We start from the raw sequence: 13,601 nt of genomic DNA, 5'->3' as shown, positions 1-13,601 counted from the left end.
ACTTACCTCCCTCACGAGAATTAAAGGTTATGCCGTCAAGTCTCAAGAGAAAGAGAGTTAGAGAGACGGGATTTGTTAATATATAATATTTGAAGCCCTCTTGTTTTTAATCTCGACTACCACCTCGAACAGTACTTCATAAAGCAATCGGTAATTTAAACGCCTGCTGTAGTTAAGCGTCTTATAGCTGAGCTTTTTTATACTGTTCTGAACCATCTCTCTCTCTGGGTAGCTCCACTAGCAGTTGAAATGGCGGCCATAGATGAGGCAGTAAAAGCATTAAAGCAAGCCGGAATTATGCTGTAGTTGTGGGACTGCAATAACGTTTATGATTTACTGCCATGCTGTAACGCGTTAAGTTCTTATTTGGCTGGGGATGATGGTCAGTCAATTTGTTGTTTATGGTGGCTGGTTTCGAGTCTCTCTCTCTCTCTCTCTCTCTCTCTCTCTCTCTCTCTCTCTCTCTCTCTCTCTCTCTCTCTCTCTCTCTGTATTTATACTAATAAAATCAACTCTATTTTTAATTTTTTTAGAAACAGTTGGTTATAAAATAAATTAAGATCATAAAAGTTCTCAAGACAGTGTACTGTTAGTTATATCGGCCATTGTAAATAAATTATACTATATTGCATGAAAAAAAATAATAAAGTTTCTATACCATCGCACTATTTGTTTGCCGATAAATACACGTGCATCATGTAAAAAATATTTTCTTTCCGGGGCCTCCATACGTAAACACTTGATAACATATAACCTGGATAAATAAATTGAAATGAAAATTTCATATGATTTATTTGTATTTAATAAACAACACAATACCGTTGAAATTCTTCGATCTTTCTCTACATTTCACTGGGGAGGGGGGAGTTCCAGCCACACGACGCTTACCCAAGAGAGGAACTAGGCCAGAGTTTTATTGCTTTCTTGAACTCATTACTGATATGGGTCACAGGTGAAACAAAGTGGGTGGTGGGTTTCACCCTGTGTGTTTTATGGAAGTGAGTCAGCGTGTTTTCTTCCTCTCTTCTTTTGCCGTTGTGTCGGGAATCTTCAAACAATTTCCTTTAAAACATAATGTAAATTGCAGAGGTGATTTCCGATTACCCACTGTTTTACGGATGCTGTAGGGCCATAATCCCCCGTCTGTGTAGGGCCTGTGTTTTGTTGCTGGTTTGTTCTCTGTCACAAATAATTAGAAAAACTCTGAACAGAAAAAAATATTCCGTTGTTGCTGTATGTATTTTGATAAAACTCTCAACAAAAAATATTCCGTTATTGCCATATGTGTTTTAATACATTTCTCCTCATATGGACGTCTTCTCTATTTCACAAGTAAGCATTCTGTTCTTGGAAGCTCGTTGCATATGAATGTGTGGGCATTTTGGGAAATCATAATATTGATATGGGTGCTGTAATGTTTACTAGCAATCAGTTAAATTTCTTCAAATGAAAAGAAAAGGAATTTGTTACTACTACAAATAATACGACTAGTATAGTCATAATAATAATCACAACACTTAAAACATGATCACCCACTAATTTGTTTACTAGTCACGAACACTTCCTTAATCCAGCATTAATTATTATAACTTCTTCATCCTTTCAGTGTTTACTCTGGTGGACTAAGGCAGTTGTTTATGAAATATTATCTCACTCTTGTAGGAGAGCCTCTTTCCACCGCAACCCATTGCTATAAAAAATTCAGCCATCCTTTTTCAGTTTTAAGAAATTCATATGGCAGTTCCACCGCCCAGCTATGTTAGAGGCAATCAGCCAAGGTGGATATCATGTCTGAGCAATCATATGCTAGGTTCACATTTGCGAAGTCCATGGATCGCTCCCAGCCTACTGCTCGTGTATTCACCTAGCCTTAAGTGGGTACCAGCTATCAAGTGAAAGGGCATGGGCTAGCACCCGCATCCCTATAGAATTGCTTAGAACCAGAAGCCCTTACCCTTCATGCGCGAACCTCTCTAAAGGGGAAAAAGGTGGATAATGAAAAAGGAATATTTATACCCCCAAGTATGTATGTATGTCTCCCACTGTAATCTACCAACGTTCTATGAAATTTAAGGGCCTATAAAAACAGTTAACGGAGGGAGCCTATATACTTCAACTGACAGAACTTCAACCCTAATCACTGGCGAATGTGGAGAGTGGGGAGGTCACAAGAGTAATTGTATGGAATATACAGGTGGTGAAAGACGACGCTCTGCTTTAGACATCGTTAGCTCCCACCTGGTTCAAGTGTGGTGGCCAGATCGGCCGAAACACATGCTTGAGAATTTGTCGTAAAATTAATTTGTCTGTGAAGTCAGATGTTTAGGGCCTTCTTGAGGGATTCACATTATCAGTTTGATTAACAATAGCACATTCCAGGATCTTCCTTTTAAACGGGCCGTTACTTTTGAAAAACAAATTAGTCCGCTCTAATTGTTTGGTATATCCTATGCACTCACACAGTATGTATGTATGTATATATATATATATATATATATATATATATATATATATATATATATATATATATATATATATATATATATATATATATTTATATATATATATATACACACACACATACATACATACATACATACATATATATATATACATACATACATACATACATACATACATACATACATACATACATATATATATATATATATATATATATACACACATACATACATACATACATATATATATATATATACATACATACATACATACATACATACATACATACATATATATATATATATATATATATATATATATATATATATATATATATATATATATATATATATATATATATATTACATATATCTCAACAAGTCGTTTCCACTAACAAGGTTTGGCACTCGAGAAAAGACAAGACAGTGAGTATTATGACAATAATGCCTGAAAATCTCCATCACATACGGTGCCATTCACCTATATCTTTCACATTCTCTTGGACGGTGAGGCCTTTCGTTTCCAATATTTATTCCACCTTTCGCTCGCCTGTCATCCTCCATTTTTTTTTCCATGTGAACGAACCGTCTTAAAACACTCTGATCCCTTATTTTGCTTAAGTACTTCCAGATTTTTCATCATTTGCGTTCTTCTTATATCCCATGTACTACACAGTCAATTCCTCTCTATAGCTTCAACGTTTTTTCTCTCTTGGCTTCCATAGACACTTCAAGTTGCATCCCAAGCTTTTGCACAGCTCCAGTTACCTTCCTTGCTTCACCCATTCTGTGACTCCTCTCTTCCCTCACCCTACTGTCATCCTGTATATTTATTCTCGGTTACCTGTACAAATCAGTGATGTCCATTCTTCCACTGTCCGTATTAAATTCATTGTTCCGTCTTCTGGCTTCTACTTACCCTTATTTAATCTCATGTTTCTCCTCTTGCAAGTAATTTAAAACTCACTAATTTCTGCCGTTTCTCTTCACTCTCTTTTATCATCTGCAAGCATCAGACATTCCAAACTCCATTCCAACAACCTTGCACTTACATATACTGCCCTTTATCAGACCTCTGACATCACTCAGTCTATAAAGATATGTGATTGTCATAGAAGAACAACACAGCTTTATCTTAGACCTAATTTTACACAAAACCAGTCACTCTTCCACCTACAAGTTCTAACAAACACCACACTTCCATCATAACCATTTTTTCACATCCCACAACTTGTCTCGTATACTTTACTGTTTCATAACAAATGCATAAGCTTTGCACCTTTTTCTTTGTCTAATTCCACACTGTTCTTCCCTTATCAATGCCTGTCATGTCTGACTTTCTCGATCAAAATCCTACCATGCACTCTCCCCGGTATACTAAGTAAAGCTATGCTCATACAGTTATTAGTCTCCTTTATCACCTCATACAAGAATCAATTATTTCTCAAAGTTCTTCCTTTGGAACCTTTTCCTCATCCAGACATACCTTATACACCTTGGTCAGTCACTGAAACACACACTTGTAATCCCATCAACTCCTGGTGTCTCTTATTTTTCAACCTGTTATAGCCCCTTAATCTTATACTAACCCCTGCCACTCTTGCATCATTCGGTTCTGCCCCTCTTCTGTCCGCCACGTTCAGCAAATCTTTAAAATACTCACTCCATCGACCCAAGACAGCATTTTCTTCAGACATCACCCCCTTATTTACATATTTTTATTCTGAGATCCATTTGCTCATTTGCAAATCTATGCATTAGTTTATTTTTATAGCTTCCTATTCTTTCAAAAGTTCTTGCTCGTTTTCATTCTCCTTTCTTTATCATATTCCTTCTTTTTCCTCATGAACACTGCGCCCATCCTCCCATATTCCTTCATAAGAAGTTCCCTTTAGTCCCATATTTTCAATTTAAATCATTCCTCTTCTTCCTTCGCTAAACTTTCCATTCTCACACTGCTTTTATTCCATTTTCCTTCTTTCCTGAAACCACAACTTCTTGCTGACTGTGTAAACCCATTCTGGAATCTTATACCATCTTCATATATGCCTTAAACTTCTGGGACCTTAACCCTAGACCATTTTTATCCATTATCAAACTTACTTATTTTAATTATCCCTACAGCTATATTTTTACCCCTTCCTCTTGACCATATACCTCTGTTATAACATTCACTCCTTCTAAATAATCATCAGATTCATCTCCATTCACTCTTGCTTTATCTATTACTTCCATCATCTTGTTCTTCCATCTACCCTGTACGAACACCTAATCTCACAACAACTTTTCGCCACCATTTCTCTTTTCCCAGGTTACTTTAGAATATTTTTCTTTGGAAACCTTATATCTCCAACAGCCAGACCCCTTTCCAAACACACTTCCACAAGACTATATTCCTTTACCACAGGGACTCCATATCTGCCAACAATGCCATATATGTCTCTGTTACTTGCCTTTACATTTAAATCGCTTAGCACAACCAAACTTTCATGCTGTCAAACCCCGCAAGACACAGAACTCTATACCCACTTATTCTTCTCCAGTTTTGGCCTATACACAATCACTGCTACAACTTTCTCAACTGCCACTCTTAGTCTTACATAAACGACTGTCGAACTACACAATAATGCTCAACACCTTTCAGCAAAGTCAGACCCAATTATTCTTTGTCCTTCTCTTCTACATACAACCCTACCATTTCACTTTCGTCTCACTCAGTGCCAAAACACCCAGCTTTTTCTCCTTAAATAAATCAGCAGCCATGTATTTCTTACATATTGCACAATAAGCACGCACAACCAAGACCCCAAGTTGCAGAAAGAGAAAGACGGAACTGCTGTTTTGGAGAGAAAGGACTTTTAATGACACTCGAGAAGAGAGTGGGCCCAATGACGAATGGGACCATGTTTTTTCTTTCTTGTGTGTGTTTGTGTGAGTGTGTGTGTTTGTGTGAGAGTGTGTGTGTGTGTGTACGGGTGGTAGTAAGTAGGGAAAAGGTTTTAGTCTATAAAATTCTCAGACAGTAAAAAGAACTTCTGATGTCGCAGTTCATCACATTTCCCAGAGCGCTCTATCATTTGCACACTTTGACTAAGTCTTGCTGTGTATGATATATATATATATACAGTATATATGTATATATATATATATATATATATATATATATATATATATATATATATATATATATATATATATACACACACATATATACACACACACACACTTATACTGGTGAATATTCTTGACAGAAATGAAATGCTTGGACAAGAGGCTGGTCTGCTGTTGAGTTATTTTGATTGGTAAGACGTTATTGAAACGGGAGGAGAGTGCAAATAGGATTGGAGAAAAGCAGAGGATGATTTACGTCTTCTGGTGTGGTTTGTGTTGGGAAATGTTTTCATCATGGGAATTATTCTGCAGATACAGAACTCTGATGGATCCTTTATAAGACAGCCTAGGTCATCATAGTAAATTACTTAGCACAATCTTCACTTCTTTAGAGGTGGTGTTTCAGCAAACAAATGCTTCCATGAATAGTCTTGGGCGTAGATTATAAAGGAATCAAATTTCCTCTTAGATATACTTAAATAGATATGTTCAAGAAAATACTCATCATCCTTTCTATCAGAGCAATGTTTTCTAAAGCTCTCTTAAATAATTTATGACCTTAGATTTATAAAGTTCAGAAAATCAGTGTCAGGTATCGGTATCATTCCACAACATTGAAACTTAATCGTGCTTTCTTAGTTTACGTTAACGTTTATAAAATCAATAGTCATGCTTTCTCCATTCTAGGTAGATAAAGAAAGAGAGAGAGAGATAGAGAGAGAGAGAGAGAGAGAGAGAGAGAGAGAGAGAGAGAGAGAGAGAGAGTAAAAAGGAAGGGGTGGGCAGTCAGATAAAAAAAATGAGAATAATGTTCGTGCCAGTGAGGTTTAAAATTTAAGCTTTTCACGCTGAGAAAAGAAAAGGCATCTGAACAAAAGGATTCTGCACTTCATGTGTGAAAGAGATTTTAATGTCCTCAGAAAAAATGAGGAAGTTCTAAGATTAAGTAGTGCCTCTTTAGAAATTTAGAAGTATAAAAAAAGATTGTTTAGTTTTTTAAAGAGAAAATAATACTAAGGTTAGTAGTAGTCTATAAGAGAATCAGCTTCATTTTTGTGTTTATGGAGGCGAAGAAAGAGCCCAGGGTTTGGGGTTAGTGCTAAAAATAAATGCGAATTGCTCGAAAGGTAACAGAGTTACGTGAATGAGAAAATAGGTTTCTTGAAATTAAGCGTAATGACAAATATAGCACTGCCCATTGATATTATGCAAGTTTCGTGAACCTTGGCGGAAGTTATTATATTTTCTTGAAAGGTATTGAGAAGATGGAAAGACTTTGTTAACGGATGCCTACAGAAAATGTTCACTTAAGAAATATGAAACACAGGAGTGGGATCTAAGTTTTAGGTCAAAGTTTAGCTTTCATACCTTCTGTGGGTTTTATAATCTTGCCCCGTCCTACAGTGTTTTGCATTTTGTGCATTTTGATTTATTATTTTGTATTATTAATTTGTTTGTGTTTACTCATCTCTTTGTGTTGGGCGTATTTCTATTCAAAATGGTGTATGTTTTCTCTCTCTCTCTCTCTCTCTCTCTCTCTCTCTCTCTCTCTCTCTCTGTATACTGTGTGTGTATATATATATATATATATATATATATATATATATATATATATATATATATATATATATATATATATATGGAGTCTCAGTGGTCAAAAGTCACTGTACATCATTATTTCTAAACTCAGGCAGTGGTTTTAATCCCAGTCTTGACGATGCATTTATCAATTTTAATTCCCCTTGGGTGTAAGTTATTTGTGAATATGTGTATGTGGCAAAAATTTATACACACACACACACATACACACACACACACACACACACACATATATATATATATATATATATATATATATATATATATATATATATATATATATATATATATATTATTACTACCCCACTTTTTCTCTACTCCCCTCTCATCTCATTTCGTTTACCCCGAAACCATTACGACCTCCAGCAACTTGATTTTCTCTCTCTCTCTCTCTCTCTCTCTCTCTCTCTCTCTCTCTCTCTCTCTCTCTCTCTCTCTCTCTCTCTCTCTCGGCCTCAGTCGTGGCCATCTCCTGCTTTTGGCAGTGTTTCCCCTCTCATAAATCGGGTGTGTTACGACAGGTGCACCGTAGAGGGGGGAAAAAACCCGGTAGGGTGGGAGGTAAGGCACGATGTGGGCCGTAATGTAACTCCCCTCTTTTGCAACATCTGTGTCAGATTGAGGAGAGGGAGAGAGAGAGAGAGAGAGAGAGAGAGAGAGAGAGAGAGATTAAAATATACAACTCCGTTATGTGTAAAATGAGAGGGTGACAAAAATAACGAGACATTGCATGGAAGAGTGGAAGTACTTCAACTAAAACTGTATTCATAACCAATTTAGCACCAAACCAAGGACCGTACCCCGTCACTTAATATTGTTAAACACGGAACAGATACATGTACATGCATATTTTCGGCTCAATCAGACTTAAAAGCCCAATCTTCAGCAAGGCGAGGCTCCGAAATAGTAAAATTTACGACGTTCTAATTGTTGCTCTGCAGTAAAGATGGGTTATTTAACCGGGGTTGGCAGCTCTCTTTCGGCGCAGCATCCGGATGTCTATTTCTTAGCAACGGGCCTTTTCTGCTTTCACTGCCTCGCTTATAAAGAGGAAGAAAAAGCAATCATCTTCTCTTCAATCTTCATTATTATTATTATTATTATTATTATTATTATTATTATTATTATTATTATTATTATTATATTATTATTATTATTATTATTATTATTATTATTATTATTATTATTATTATTATTATTATTATTATTATTGCTGGTGATGGTGTTAAAAATGTAACATGAATTCAAACAATCCGTGAATGGAGTAGATGTAAAGTTAATGTTGATGAATACTTGTCGAGTGAATTTGTAGTAACCAAATGTTGCGATAGGCAGGGGAATGTTATGTCACATTAGTTTCTTACCTTTCTCATGAATTTTATGATAAAAAAAATGGTTAGAGATGGAAGAAACGGTTTAGACAGTATTAACGATAGAAAGTTGAGGGACTCAGAATGAGCAGATTATGCTGTCTTCTAGCAAAACGCCAAAGGATTCACAAAGCTTGCGTTATCGAATAAATGATATATGTAGAGAGATGGGATTTAAGCTAATTTTAAAAATAATGAGGACAGTATTTGCACAAATGGATGAAATGACATTAGATGGAGAAAGGATTAATGAGGCCGAGTCTTTCAAATATTCAGGAACACTAATACCAAGTAACCTACTGGTGCTCTGGAGTTGGAATTTAGGAAAAGACTAAAAAGTTGGAATTTAGGAAAAGACAACCAAAAAAAAAAAAAAAAATTGGAATTTAGGAAAAGGCTAAAACAGTTGTAATTTAAAAAAAAAAAAAGACTGAAAAAGTTGGAATTTAGGAAAAGACTAAAAAAGTTGGATTTTAGGAAGACTAAAAAAAGTTGGAATTTAGGAAAAGACTAAAAAGTTGGATAAAAAAAAAAAAAACTAAAAAAGTTGGATTTTAGGAAAAGAAAAAAAGTTGAAATTTAGGAAACGACTAAAACAGGCAAATAAAAAATGGGAAGGCTGGTAAGATTTGAATTACAAGTAAAATGAAATGACATGCGAAAGTAAGATAATATTCAAGTCTAGTGCGATCTGTATTTCCGTACGGACATGAATCATGACATGACAGTCAAACTTTATCCAAAGGATTTTTTCGGTATGAGGTAGCAGGATAGAGTGAGGAAACGATATCAGGGGGAAAATTACCGAAGTTCCATGTTGGTGAGATAATTATGGAGGGGAGATGGAGTGGGTGAAACTTCAGATCCCCTTCGCGTCACGCTGCGTTGTAGGCAGTGATAATAATAATTATTGTAAAACTTATTTTTTTGTTGATCTATTTATTTAGTTGTTTGTTGTTGGCAGAGTATATAATTCAGCCCCCTGGTAGATAAACTTTTGTTTTACGTTATTGGATTGCTATTGTCTATGCAGTTTTGAGAAGGATTTTTCTTGGCGTCAAATATGAAGTGCTGATCATGATTGATGTTGAACAAGACTGTCATTATTATCTTCCATTTAAAGATACTGTGTCTGTCAAACGATAGTTGCGAGGTTCATGTGCTGGAAGATAAGATGTTCAGTAAAGAGGAAATCTAAGTACCACTGGTGAGGCTTTTCTTTTTTTTTCGTAAGAAAGCTGTTAATTTGGAAGTGTTTTTTTGCTCAACGGCTTCATCCTTGATTCCGGAGTTAGAAGGGCAGTGTGGCTGACACTTCTCTTATCTTTTACTGAGATCACCTTAACAAGAATCTGCCGGCTTGATTTCGTAAGGATTTTGCAGGTGAAAAGGCTCCTGTGCTTTGAATCACTTTACCTGGTTGGAAAATCCTGCTTTGCTTCTTCCCACGACAAAGAAATGTGACCAGACTAATCCTTCAGACTACTGTGCTGTTGTTTTATCTTCCCATAGTTCTTAAGCATTCAGAACTATTCCAATTGCATTTTCTCTAAGACCTTTAGAGAATTTCTTTGAAGTCCTCACTCTCCTGTATTCCATAGTTCCTAAATTCTTTTATCTTTCAAGATGTACGTAAATGGATCGGTGTCTTCTTCTTCCTTATCTTGTTTCCATCAGTCATATAACGGATAAAGGCATCAGGTTGCCAGCTGGCCTAAACGACATTCGCATAAAAGATTCGCACACAGGCTACCACTAGAAGACATGCAATAATGTTATCACTAATCCCAGTAGTCATGTGGCTTATTTGCACCTCACTTTATGTATGGACACATCCAGGATATTCTTAACTGTGCCACAAAGTTCAGACAAAAACTAACGGTGTAGAATACAATTTACGTTTCAGTATAAAAAAAAAAGTGTTGTTGGTGAGGATTACGATGAGAAACTCACTAGAATAACTAAGGAGAAGGTTATTTAGAAATAAAAAGCCTCCCAACATTTTTTAAATTCTGAGTAATCTTCTGTCAATAAACAAGGTTCTATTAACTCCTTGAGACGTGTATCTAGCTGCGTTCTTGCAGGGTTTGTGTCTAATAAACATTGTAAGATTGCATAAAAATCCTTAACTGTAGACAATTTATCAAAAAGGCGATCAAACCCCAGATCAAGTGCAATTGACTATGGCAACGTCAGCAGCAAAAAGTCAAACCATAAGCAACAGGTGCAAGGGATAGAGTAACGAGCGCGCTTTTTTACTTGTCTTTTTGGTGTGTGTTTTGTTTTTATTTCCGCCCTCAAGCTGGCGTCCGGGCAACCATTTCTCGATATACATTTCACTTGAGTAGGGTTCAAGGCAATTTTCTCCGGCGTTAAATGACGAAAATAGTTGATACCGATCTGTTTATCAGAGGCTGAGGGCTGCAAGGATTTTTAAGAGCTGTAGTTGGTGCGTATTGCCAAAGCTATATGGTGTGTAACTACGCCTCTAAAAGTGAATATATTGTAGAATTTATTTCTTAGTCTTGCTTGAGCTGCTTCATTAAACAATAGCTGTATTTCACGTTCATTTATTGAAGAAGTTTATCCTTGATACGCGGCACATAGTGGTGGTGTTTGGCACCTATTTCTTAATGAAACGCCAATGTGTTTGTTTTGGTAGTGTTCACTTCGCATGGCGGGAAACTTATGTTCTAAATTTCTCATAAAATTAATTTGAAGTTTTACGGAGCAGTAGTGTTTACACACACAAACCCGCACGCACACGCGTACACACACACACACACACACACACACACACATATATATATATATATATATATATATATATATATATATATATATATATATATATATATATATATATATATATATATATATATATATATGATTTTAATTTTGACTCTTAAAAATAGCAAAAACAAGTTACAGCCACATGGTCTTTTGACTACTGAATTAAGGAAGAACTCTGTGCACAAAACGTTCAGTATTGGTTACTTTACGGTCGGATGTGTTTATAGGTGACATTAAAATGAGCAGCAGTAGTTTTGTAATCAAAACCTATTAAATGAGGATAAGTTTACAGACATTAAAATGATATTAGAAGTAAAAAAAAGGGAGATTTTATTTATATTTGACCATCCCCGTTGGCTTGCATGCACAATCGTTTTATTTTTTTACTTCTGCCTGTGTTACGTCGCCAATAAAAGCTGGTTGTCATGGTTGAAAGCAAACGAGGATCAGACAACTTAGTCAAACTCAGTACCTCCCAGACATAGTATTGACCTATTCCTCATTCTCCTCTCCCAACCAATTCCTCGACTAGTTTTGGATGAAAATCGAACTGAACCTCTGACCTCTATTAATATTTAGGGTGATCATGTGTCTTGGAACATTTAAAGAAAAGACCACGTCAACAAATGGCTAAATTAAATCTAAAAATTGGGTGCTTTGTTTAGATGCTATAAATTCCTTTCTTTGCCTCAGTTGTCAAAGCTTTATGCTAGACTGCTTCGCCTATTTTTTGGGAAACAGAACAATAGGTCTCATTTGGGGTGCTCAGTGTAAAGCAGCCCGTTGGTCAATGGCCACATGGACGGTTCACTGTCCCTGCTTGAATTGGCCTGAAGATGGTTTCATCCTCTCTATCAGTCTGTCTGTGTCTTATCGACAGGTACTAATTTGATTGCATGACTTCGGTACTTACTGGTGAAGAAGTAATGCATCATGGCATTAACACAGGAAGCTGCTGTCATTATGAAGATGGGTTTAGTGAAGCAGTCAACCTGTAGCCTCTAAGTTCTGTTTTTCTCTGCCCTGTCTTATAAATTATCCACGATGGTATCATAGTACGATTGTTTCTAGAGCGTTTACAGTTGGTGGATCAGTTATCACTAATACAACCAATCACTGTGCCCTGTTGCACTTTCAGGTAACATCGGCAACTCTTTGTCTATGAGCAATCTGAACTCCAGCAACGATTAGACATGTTATTACGTACCAATTCAATTTTTGCAACATGTTTCCTATTGTGCCCGTGCAGTTCATAGAAATGTTCATGCCCTGAGCTGTCAGATGAAAGGTGCTAATGTTGTACGAACTCTATGAATGGTCGTTTAGCATCCTCAGAGAATCCGTTAACTTTAAGTAGTGGTATTAGTAAAATCTTAACTATGCAGGAGGCATACTAGGCAGGGCTGGTACACTGCCTTTGCCGTTGATTGTAGAGCGTGAACTTCTTTCATCCTTTTTTGCAAAGTGACTATTTCACTCTGGACCTCCCTGTAATGCGTCTCTTAAAAATTCTAGAGTCCCTTCTTGGTCCTATTAATGACAGCTGTTGCTGAACTTAAACTCCCCAGCATGGATATTGACTTCTATCGCTGCTGGGAAGAAATGTAGTTATCAAGCATTGATTTCTTTGAACCTGTACAGTGACTGAAGTCCCAGTCATACGGAATCTCGTTAGCTGTCTAAGGCTCTGTAAGTCTTGATATTATGATTCCTACGTTATCCTTGTTTCTTTTATTGTCAGGTCTAATAAAACTATTGACGATGTTAGAAGTTTGACACCCTTTAAATTGACACCTATCCCATGTGTCAGCTACCGTTCCCTTCAGTCCTAAGAGGTCCGCAGTAACAATGGAAACAAAAGCCACGGATTTCTTAAATTTCAGTTTATCATAGCACCATCTTATTCTAGAATCATTAGTGACCCAGCAAAAGCTAAATGCCGGGGATTAGCTAGATTCTCACGCCGTAAGTGATCATATTTTTGTGTTTAAAGATAAAGAATGCTGCAGTTTCTGCCTTTCCATGAACAATGTAACACTGTTGATGTCATTTTCAGATGTAGAGAAAGTGTCTCTCTAGATTTGGCTTAACAATTGTTCTTATCAATTCCGGTTATGCCTATTTCAGTTCTGATCCGTTTAGCCACCTTATTATTGTCATTAGGCACCTGAGGGAGGAATTTGCCTGAATTTGGTATGCTGGGCCCTAGTCGCCTGCTCAGGAAAAAACCTCAGGTACGTAGTACTTCGGTTCCAACTACTTTTAT

Source organism: Macrobrachium rosenbergii, chromosome 52, assembly GCF_040412425.1.
Source record: "Macrobrachium rosenbergii isolate ZJJX-2024 chromosome 52, ASM4041242v1, whole genome shotgun sequence".
NCBI classification, from domain to species: domain Eukaryota; kingdom Metazoa; phylum Arthropoda; class Malacostraca; order Decapoda; family Palaemonidae; genus Macrobrachium; species Macrobrachium rosenbergii.
The sequence above is the reverse complement of the archived record's forward strand: the minus strand, read 5'-3'. Positions refer to the sequence as shown.